We start from the raw sequence: 10,352 nt of genomic DNA, 5'->3' as shown, positions 1-10,352 counted from the left end.
CGCCACCCTTGTTCTTAACGGCGTCCATAGCGTCCGGTATAGCACTGAACGTGAAATTCGGAGGTCGTGTGTTCGGATCCAACCGGGGGCATGTGGCTGTTTTTTCTCCTGCTTTTAATAATCTCGCATTGATGAAAAACTACAAATAAAAAAAGATACCTCCTATGTAGCTTAGTTTCAGTGGCTGTTGGCTTCCGTCATTGTACACCATGGAAGAGTGAGTACTGTTCCAAACCTATTCTTGGGTTGTAAAGCACATTATGGTAATAGCACATTATAGTAATAGCACGTTACGGTAACTGCTAGTGGCCTTCCGACCACAAGCAGTTCTTCAACGAACTTACTGAAACCTCAGAACAAGGTCTTTGTTGCATGTAGCTTCAGTACAAGGGCCAACCCGCTGCCTGGCGCTCAGGAGCAAGAGGACGCTATAGTCGGCAAGCCGCAAGGCAAAAGAAGTAAATCGTGTTAACTAGTGAGCTGCTTAACTAACTTTTTTAAATTAGCTTAGGCGCCAGGCTTACATTAGAAATTTGTAGTTGGCAGTTAGTAATGGTAAAAGCGTGCAATAAAACACAGAAGACAGGGCACAGTATGTTACGTTCGTCTTGTCTTGTGTGTGTTTTTTCACGCAGCTTTACAATGTCGGAAGTATCACGCCAACTGGACCGACATGTCCTATTCAAGGAATTAGAAACAGTCGTATAAGTTTTTAGGATTTTGAAAGCTCTATCATGCTTGACTTTGGGCCGCAACAAATACTGGCCATTCCGAAGCGTCAAAGCGCAGACCCACGGCGTCAGAGCCCACGCAGCTCCGTCCAAAGGAAAAAGTCACTCGTCAGCGCAAGTGTCACTTGATCGTCTGTATCCGATTGGGGCTGGAGCAGTGGGTGGGTGGGTGGCTTCGGCTTTTTTGCTCGGCTTTTTTAGTTTATTTTTAGTTAACTGTGTTATAAATTGGTCTTAAAATTCTCAATTTTTTAAATACGTTTTTCAGTCAACCCTTCTAACCTTATGTCGTCTGTCTACGTTTGAGCTACCAATCACTTTTTACTAACTTCTACCGCAGATTTATTTACTTGACCATTGTTACTTCTAAACCCTAGCGCCTCTCAGAGTGACTGTTCCTGCATCGACAGCCAGATGGATACCTCCACATCCGAGTATAAGATGCTAAATTGTTTCTACGGATTTACCACAGACAGCACGTGTATCATCTTTGTTCAATTTCTTTTATTACGAAAGCAATACTACTCCCAAGAACGGCCTTTCGCGTAGCGGCGGCCACATGGCACGTTTGACCTTTAGAATGACCCCTGACGTCATACCATGCCGAGTGACGTCACAGCGTGATGTCATACTAGGAGCGAGAGACGGGCTACCAACTCGGCTCGTCGGGTAACGGCAGCCGCTTGGCACGGCGCGCCACACTCTTCCCACTAGAGGCGCTGCCTATGCAGTATAAAACACCTGCTTTCGCAACCTACCAGGCTTAACCAAAGCTAAGCCCCCGACACTTTTTTGTAGCTGCACGTTCTAAGACACCCTGATCTAGCTTCAAAGAGTATGGCACTGCCTCCTGAGTTATCATACAACGATTCCTTCCTGATCTGCCTTTTCCAATATCGATGAGTTTTGCCCTCTGCTTCTTTTACATTGAATTAATCTAAATAATCGCGTCAGCAGTGCCTCCCGCAAATGGCAAAAGCTGGGCGTATGCGTGAAAAGGCATATTTTGCAATATAACTCGCAGGCTCCACTAAATCATCGTCTCTAGTGCTGGTTGTCCTGAGACTGCAAACTCACCTTTGTTTCAGCCCTCTTCAACCGGCAACCAGTAAGGAATACTTGAGTGAAAAATAAAAAGATGTCTGCGAACTTAAGTGGCACACAGAAATGACGCCGAAGCATTTTAGATACATCAGTAAACGAGATGCGCGCCTATTGATCTGAACGCAGCCAACAATCAATGCTCGCGGGAAACATCGCAAGCAGTCCAGATTAAGGAGACATGTTGGTGGTGCCCATTAGACACAGCCGGCACCCCTCGATCAAAGACTTGTTTGGAAGTGCGTCCAAGGCTCTCTTTTGCAACATCCAAGGTGGCTCGAACATATCTCGGTGGCACCCAAGTTCGAAAGTTGCATATAGCTATCCAGAAATTAGTTTTTGTATATCTAGACTGGGTAGAGCAAAGGTAAAACAAAATAAAGGGAATGAGCCTAGTACAGAGCGATCCTTGCTGATGAATAGTGCGATGAAAAGTAAATGAAGCGCACTATTTTGTTCTGATTACAGTGACACCAGTTCTAGTAGGAATCGAGAAAATTTGCTTCTCCGCGAGAAACCCCACCAGCGGTCACTCACTCATCTGTGTGCCTCTATACTCTCTACGCCGGCGCCAATAAGATATTTACTGAAAGCAGGAAAAATGGTGGTCTTTATATTTGACGGTGCTACGGGATGTGCAGTTTTGCAGGTCTTACTATTGTTACGGCATACGACCTAAGCCGACCCAGAGCGCGCTACGCTAGACGAATAAAAGAAGAGGCGCGGGTCGAGCGCGAGGGGAGAGCGCGCGGTGCTAGCGCGAGAGGTCGAGAACGAAAAAGTATCGCCGCGGCCGGTTATGTTTTCCTGGGTCTCCTGCGTGCAGCATGGAGCCCGGCTTGTGGTCGGACTTCTCATCCAGCGTATACGAGGTCCCGTCCTGGGACACGCTGACCACCATCTTGTGCATTGGAACGCCGCTGGCCAACGCCCGCTGTATGGCGGTCTCGATGTCTGCTGTCCCGTTCGGAGCCGCCGCCCGGTGTCGCATATGGCTTGGGAACTCGGCGAAGACGTCGCCGCGGAATCAGTGTGCCACGACGACGGCGTAGTTTACGTACGAGCAGATCTTGCCGCCCAGCAGCGGGTGGGTGAGTACTTCCGTCTCTGGCTCGAAGACGACGACCAGCGTGAGACCGTGGCGCTCGAAGTGTACCCAGAGCTTCTGCAGCAGCACGACGAGACCACGCCGGTCCTGGTCGGCAGGTCCGCCGCTGAACATGCGGTGAATGACGAGGCCGTCGAAGCCGTCGCCCAGCGTCCAGCGGAGCACGGTGCTGCAGAACTGCACTGTCGCGTGCATGGATTCGGCAGCGTAACGGAACAGGCCGTTGTTCACCTCGTACTCGCCGACGGATACGAGGATCTTGAGTGGGGGCCGTTCCTTCTTTATCCGCACCATCTCTCGGTACAGGCTGTGATGGGTGATCTTGTGTGTGTAGTCGAAGTGCAGCATGTCGTCGGACCAGTCAGCGGCCCCGGACAGCGGGAAGACTACGTGTGAGCACAAGTTTGAAGGCACCTGTTCAAAAGTGTACGTCATGGGTGCTGGCTCCTGGAAGCTCGACCAATTGACCATGCACATAACCAAGGGTTTGTCCGGTCCTTCGTAGGCTTTCCAGCCCATGCGAGTTTTTGGACGCATGACCACCTGGTAGGTCTTTTCGTGGCGCATTGTGGTGAGGAGGATGCCAGGAAGAACGAAGATGAATACGACTACGAAGATGAAGCAAGCAGTGGCGGTGTGCACCAGTGCGCTGTTGATGAAAAGGTCGCCAAGGTCCACTGCCTGCTGGCTGCCGCGTAGCCCCACCAACGTTGTCTCTTCGTTTTCCATGGCGTCTTAGGCCTCACCGGCATCGCATAAGCCTGTTCCAGGGACTGGCAATCGTGCGAGCAAGCTCCGAACTCGGCGATGGCGACGTTCCTCTGTCGGCCTCGTGCGCGGCTGCCCGTGCACGGGCAGCCGCTGTATTGTGCATGGATTCGGTGCATAGATTTTCGCGGAATTGTTATTTTTTAATTTTATTCTTTTTCTACCAGGCTTTATCGCTCTCCCACGCATATTTGCATATGATTAGTCGAATGTAAGTGCTAATAAATAAGTAATGTGAATGCAACGCTCTTTTCATAAGTTTCGCTCCCAGCGGTCTGAATTTCTGTCTGGTACTGCACTGTGACTCAAAGAATTCTAAGCGCACCTCATTTCTTTTGGACGACTTTAATTTTCTTGATCCCTTGGTCACTATAAGGATGTTATAAGACCTACGCTGCGCTGACCTGCAGCAATGAAGTGGGTCTGGGTGCTTTTCGAAACTACAGTTGACATCGGTGAGGACCCTATCTCATAAAATTGTGTAGCATATACTTAGCACTCATCACGCAAGCATCGTTACAGAATACCAAAATGCAATACGCAATACGAGTGAGGATGTAACACAAAATCCGCTGTAAAAATTCTATGGCTGGACCATTCTCCCGACGGCCATTTTATTGTGAAAGCAATGCTACGCTCATGAAAGTGCTTTAGCGTAGCGGCGTTTGACCTTTAGAATGACCTCTGACGTCATACCAGGGTGAGAGATGGGCTACAAAGTCGAGTCGTCACGCAGCGGTGGCCGGTAGCCACGCGTGACATCTAGAATGACCTCTGACGTCATGCCATGCAAAGTGACGTCATATCGTGACGTCATACCAGGGTGAGAGATGAGCTACCAAGTCGAGTCGTCGCGCAGCGGTGGCCGGTAGCCACGCGTGACATCTAGAATGACCTCTGACGTCATGCCATGCAAAGTGACGTCACAGCGTGACGTCATACCAGGGTGAGAGATGAGCTACCAAGTCGAGTCGTCGCGCAGCGGCGGCCGGTAGCCACGCGTGACATTTAGAATGACCTCTGACGTCATGCCATACCAAGTGACGTCATAGCGTGACGTCATACCAGGGTGAGAGATGAGCTCCCAAGTCGAGTCGTCACGCAGCGGCGGCCGGTAGCCACGCGTGACATTTAGAATGACCTCTGACGCCATGCCATGCCTAGTGACGTCATATCGTGACGTCATACCGGGGTGAGAGATGGGCTACCAAGTCGAGTCATCACGCAGCGGCGGCCAGAAGCCACGCGTGACCTGTAGACGCGGCGCACTGCGTTCCTTCTGTTGGAGGCGCTGTGCTTTTGCTTTCACAACCTACCAGGCTTAACCAAAGCTAAGCCCCCGCCAATTTTTTTCGTAGTTGTGTTGTGAGCGGCGCAATTTTATAACATATTCTTCTTGAGGCCGTATTCAGTGATGAAATAGTTGTATGCTTGATGCGACAAGCTGGCGCACTCCGAAAGCTAACGCACTTGGCGTTGCTTCCTTCACTGAAGCCATTTATCAAAAGGCTTGCAGCGCACTTTGTTGGCTCTTTCGCACAGAAGCAACAGTTCATGTGTCTCAGTCGAAGTCAAAATATCTGTCCTTTGCGGCATCTCAGAATCCAGCGTTCAAATCGGAGTTCCCACTTTTCAGGATAAAGATGAAGACGCTAGGCTTGTCAGTGTGTTATCATGCGCGTTTCAATTTTTTTCTCATGAGTTCTAAACATTATGGTATGTTACGCCAAAAGCAGATGTTTCGACTTGATGAGCAGAGTAACAGCGGGCAGTAAGTTATTCTGAGTTTATTCTGTGAGTAAACCGTTTATGTGCAAGTAAAATCACCACGATAGATGCTAAATCAAAGTGACGAAAACAGAGAGCCATATGTAGCGCAATAATATAATAATAACTTGCTTATTTCCATCAGTGATGGAGGAGACTGCGAATAAAAGCCGCTTGACAACAAGCGACTTGACTGAAGCCCGCAGCATCCCTGGTTCATGGTCGTCAATTCTTTTAAATTCTTTCAAAAATTTTTGACGTTACGTATGGCTTGAGAGGTTTTACCTGGATGCGCTCACAGAAATTCGAATTATTTCTGCGGAAATATGTTTCGAGTTCTCTTCTGCTTAGCTTTGTGTAGATAGCAAGACAAGAAAAAGTATTGCGCATTGCCTGTTACAAATGTCATTTTCGTTATCGATGATATTATTTACCAGTGTTTGCTCCACTATAGGCAGAGAAGGATGATAAGTCGAGGAGGTGTTTGCAGCTTTAAACATATTCAACTTTCCTGAATATTTTAATACCGTCAGCGAGAACAACATTTCGTAGTCGCTACTGATAGTTTCGTTAACAATAAAGAAAACATAAAAGAATCTAAGAGAAATAGCCTTGCAGTGGCTCCTTTGGAAAAAAGAATCTAACTGAGTGGCAACAGAGATATAGGAAACAAGTTTTATGGGAAAAGGCATAATGTAAGAAAACCGAGACCACATCGAGGACCATAGTTAAATGGCTTCTCCAAGTTACGGAAAGGGCTCAAGCCGTCTAAAAGTGTGACCAGCTATAACACTAGAGTAATAACCTTTACAGGATGAGTTATAGGGGAGTTGCAGCGAATATAGGCATGCTGGCTGAAGTAAAGAAAAATTTAGAGCCAAATATCATAACAGTGCAAAATACCGACGCCACAGAAAAGAGAAATAGGTACGTAGCGAATGGAAATCTCTCTTGACTTCACATATCATCGTCATCATACTCAAGCAGATCGCGTCCACTTCTCTACAAACGCCTCTCCAGATGCACGCGAATCAAGCCCGCCTTAGGCTGCTCATGGCAAGAAGAGCCCTTCGCCAGTGATTACCAGGTACGTTGCCAGGAATTTTTTCCGCAAGGGCCTAAGGTAATTTCTTCTAGCTGGCGCGGGGGAGGGGGGTGGAATTTTGGCTGAGCACTGCCAAGTGAAAAAGAGGGAGGTTGAACTTGATTTCAGGGGCGCCCAGGCTCCCTCCCCCCCCCCCCCCCCTCCCCTTGAATACGTGCCTGCTGATTACATACTGTTAATGAAAACAAAAGAAAGGAAAATGACCCCCAAACTGAGGCATGGGTTGCGTCACTTGGATCTCCATAAGTAAACAGAGATTACATATATTAACAGAGAAATAGCCACTGGAACTTCGCTGTTTGCTGCACATAAATGAGAACATTTGCAGGTCAGCCAGACATAAAAATTTCGCAGCCCGTATTATGCCCCTCATGGTATCGAACGCATTGCTAAGGCAGCAGTAAACTAAATTTCCTGGTCCTCTTTTACAAGCCACCAAGGAGACTTCAGATATAAAGCTTTCAAGATTGGTCGTGGTGGAGTTTTTCAGATGGAAGGGGCGTTGGTTAGGACCAAAGGTAGACTAAACACTTGAAATAAGAAGAAAGGGGATGACACATTCAAGCAGCCCATGGGTCGAGCATAGCACAGTGGCAGGCTCATAGTTACAGGCATGCATTCTTATGCCGAATTTGAATACAGGAATTACCTTAGCGATCTTCCAACCACGGGGAAAAGTAGCATATAGCTCAAATACTGGTTTTAGGACCGAGAAAGAAAGCTTGCAAAACATTTCAAGATGAGGGCCGGTGTGTCATTCGGGCCAGAAGTCAGAAATAGTTGCGTGAAAAAAGGCTTAAGACAATTTGAGGAAGTTCCAGTATTGGAGGTAAACAAAAATAAAAACTTATCGGAAGGACGCGAATGATTTTTCGAAGTGATAGCATCAATTTAAAACTAGCGCGGTATTGCGAACTCTTCTCCCTACAGGAAATGCCGGTACCAGCGATAACAAGTGCGCACGTAGATCCTCAGGGAACAGCGCTGATTACTTCGGTTTTTTTTTCCTTTCGTAAAGGAACCTCCGGTTTCTTCTTCCTTCGTTTGCTCCAAAACAAGGTGCTGTGAAGTTAAAATTTATGAAGTGGCAGGTTCTGCACTTTTAGAAGATAACTTACGGTAAATGAATGTGTCTTCAGGGAGCAAACAAACCGCTGTCTTCGCATACGCCAAGCAATCAATCTCCCTGCGTTCTATTTCTTTTTTTCATAAAAGCGTCTGCAATTTACAGGAAGCGAACGCAGATGATACGGAAAGAAGAACTCTCGAGACATACGTGACATACTTGAGTAACTAGCACCCGCGATGACGGAGCAGCGAAATGCCCGATATGTCAGGCGGTGGAAACAAACTCTACGACGTAAACAAAATTAAGAGGCGAAGGCTTATTCCTCCCTGCCCCATAGGAGAAGCACCGCCGATGGGTAGTCATACTTTTCGCATCCCACAAGTCCTTTCAGAAAGTCGTAATTCAGTCTGCAGGGGCATCTTCTTTCTTAAAAATTTCAAAGCGCTCGCAGGCACCTCTTCAAAACTCATTGTCTGGGTTCACTGGCTCTCTGTCCGAAGCGAGCAGTAGCAATCTAACGATAGCAGCTATCTTCGGGCATTCTCGTCTCGTAGCAACACTCGATCGATTGTGTGGGCGAATATAGAGGCGCACAGAATAATTTAGAACCGACTCGATTTCTGGACCGCGCACCGAGGTGTCAATGCACGGACGTTTGAAAAGTGTGCTGACCTCTTTCAATGCTCTGCCCGTGATGTGAACTTTGGCAGAAGAAACTTTAAGAGGCGTTCTCGAGAAAGAGACGAAAAGTCACTTTCTTGCATGCTTTTGATTCAAGTTTATGTAGTATTTCATTATGAAAAAAAAAATTGTTCCGTCACAGTCATGAAGAACTACCGTTGCTTGTCCACTAAACAAGTAGAGTAATTTTTTACTGCCTAACCACTGTGCATCGCCTCAACCATGCATGCCAATATAAAACAATTCTACGCGGGTTGTCTACCGTTTAGTTATGTTAAGTGCCAAGATTTAAGCAGAAGAAAAGTTCTTCGCTCTTAAATAAACAGCGCCAACGTGGACTACTGGTTGTGACTCTTGATCCGCTTTTCCGTACTTGGAGTGACGGCAGTTTTAAGACGACCAATAAAATTACGAGGAACTTTAGCGGCTAAAGTGGTGAAAGGCGAAAGCCTGAGTGCTGCATTCTGCTACGCGATTGTTCACTTCACATCCTGTTGGTGCATTAATTAACTGCCAATTAATGGCGCTTAATCTTTGCCTTTAGGAGTGGAACGCGACAGCGTGTTGTAGCGCTGCCAGGGAGTCCACGGAACGCCACCACCCGTTCGGCGCGATACGTTGCCCTTTGAACGTAACGCTTTTTGAGGAAAAGAAATGGCGCTGTAATTCTCTGTCATCTCGGTGGACACCTGAGCCGCACCGTACAGGAAGGGAGGAAGTGGAGTGAACGAAGAAAGAGAAACAGGGGCCGTAATGAAGAAAATGAAAACTGTATTTGAGGAAAGGAAATTACGCAGTAACTGTCTCACATATCTCGGTGGACACCAGTCAAAAATTGTATTTGAGGAAAGGAAATTGCGCAGTAACTGTCTCACATATTGTCTCACAGTCTCGCATATTGTCTCACAACTGTCTCACAGTAACTGTCTCACACCCGTCAAAATTCGCGCGCAGTGACGTCATGACCATTTCGAACAATCTGAAACGCGGACAAATTTGCTAACACGTCTTGGTGACGACTGTATGAGCCATTAAAGGCTTTCGCCTTAAAATTGGCTACTCCTGGCAAATTGCTTAACAGAACCAACAACATTCGAAGCTTGATAAAACGAGACACTTTGTGCCCTGGGATGGTCTGTTAAGAGCGATAAGAATAAGAAACGAATAAGAAACGCCGAGACGCTGAAGAGAAAAAAAAATGACAGCTCATCCTCTGCAAGAGCAAGGATTGAATGCGCTAGCAAGCACTTGATCACACTAACGACTGCTTGCCTATTTTTGAAACCACTGCAACCATCTTTTGTTCGCCATTGCGAAAACCTTCTTTTATTCACTCAACGTTTGCTGAACCACTTCCACTATTGCCATCACCGTCTTGTTCACACTGCATAATTCTTTTGTTGCTTTCATTCGCAACAGCGGCATGTTTAGGGCACTGTTTAAGACATGCCAAGGTGTTACCCATTTTCCCTGGTCCATGTCTGGCGCGAGACCGATCGCACTGGGTATCGCACGGAGGCTTTATAGGCGCGCAGGAGGTAGCTTTCCATGACGGGAATGGAGGCGCAGTTTGTATATGTCATCCACCTTCTGTTCACTTAGGACACCGAAGATGACGTCATGGAACGTTCCGCCACCACTGCTGCTGCCTTGCATTACAGATATGTTCACCTGTATCCGTGAAGTAACGTGGCACTCGTAGTGGCTAGAGGTTCCACACTAGTTTGACACGAGAAATTCGTGGGTTTGAATCCGTCCCATGGAACTTTGTGTCTCTTTTTTATGCTTGTGTGACGCAGACGGACCACACACAGATGGCTGCAGTCGCTCGCCGCAGCCAGTAATACTAGCGCATTAAAATACCCCTGCGCCGCAATACACTTCTCGGCCCAATACTGTCCCTTTGAGTAAGCGAACGACGCCAGGAGTTCGACAGCTGACGCGCGAAATAGGGAATCGCTGATTCCGCCCCGAGTTTAACTCGTCACGAATAAGAAAAACGCTCTTCGCGCTGGAAAAATG

General features: G+C 47.4%; 1 pseudogene; it reads right to left on the bottom strand.

The window, feature by feature from the left end:
• Nucleotides 1–2,586: 2,586 nt before the first annotated feature.
• LOC149352137 (chitotriosidase-1-like) lies at nucleotides 2,587–3,680 on the bottom strand (annotated as a pseudogene).
• Between the last annotated feature and the right edge of the window lie 6,672 nt (nucleotides 3,681–10,352).

The sequence above is a fragment of the Amblyomma mixtum genome, chromosome 3 (assembly GCF_055824585.1).
Source record: "Amblyomma mixtum isolate Tamu chromosome 3, ASM5582458v1, whole genome shotgun sequence".
NCBI classification, from domain to species: Eukaryota; Metazoa; Arthropoda; class Arachnida; order Ixodida; family Ixodidae; genus Amblyomma; species Amblyomma mixtum.
This window is presented reverse-complemented; position numbering and strand designations above follow the sequence as displayed.